We start from the raw sequence: 613 nt of genomic DNA on the forward strand, positions 1-613 counted from the left end.
CTAAGAGAAGCTAAATTACAACAATCCAGAGGCAACATTTCAGAAATTTTCGAACAAGAGAAGAAGATGGCAACCGAACCCAACAACAATAATGCAAGGAGGATGCTTGGTGATTTCACTAAACCAATGTCCAAGTTTGATGGAAGAAGCATCTCAATTCTTGCTATTGGAGCAAACAATTTCGAGCTGAAACCTCAATTAGTTGCTTTGATGCAACAGAACTGCAAGTTTCATGGACTTCCATCTGAAGATCCTTATCAGTTTTTAACTGAGTTCTTGCAGATTTGTGAGACTGTTAAGACAAATGGAGTAGATCTTGAAGTCTACAGGCTCATGCTTTTCCTTTTTGCTGCAAGAGACAGAGCTAGAACATGGTTGGACTCACAACCTAAAGATAGCCTGGACTCATGGGATAAGCTGGTCACGGCCTTCTTGGATAAATTCTTTCCTCCTCAAAAGCTGAGCAAGCTTAGAGTGGATGTTCAGACCTTCAAGCAAAAAGATGGTGAATCCCTCTATGAAGCTTGGGAAAGATACAAGCAGATGACCAAAAAGTGTCCTTCTGACATGTTTTCAGAATAGACCATATTAGATATATTCTATTATGGTCTAT

The 613-nt window shown here is 39.6% G+C and overlaps 1 non-coding gene across 1 annotated transcript; it reads right to left on the reverse strand.

Annotated features, from left to right (window-relative positions):
* Positions 1-465: 465 nt before the first annotated feature.
* On the reverse strand, positions 466-569 carry LOC127748214 (small nucleolar RNA R71). The gene has a single exon (XR_008010156.1). It is a non-coding gene; the product is annotated as a small nucleolar RNA R71 (small nucleolar RNA).
* Positions 570-613: the final 44 nt, after the last annotated feature.

The sequence above is a fragment of the Arachis duranensis genome, chromosome 5, assembly GCF_000817695.3.
Source record: "Arachis duranensis cultivar V14167 chromosome 5, aradu.V14167.gnm2.J7QH, whole genome shotgun sequence".
In the NCBI taxonomy this organism is placed as follows: domain Eukaryota; kingdom Viridiplantae; phylum Streptophyta; class Magnoliopsida; order Fabales; family Fabaceae; genus Arachis; species Arachis duranensis.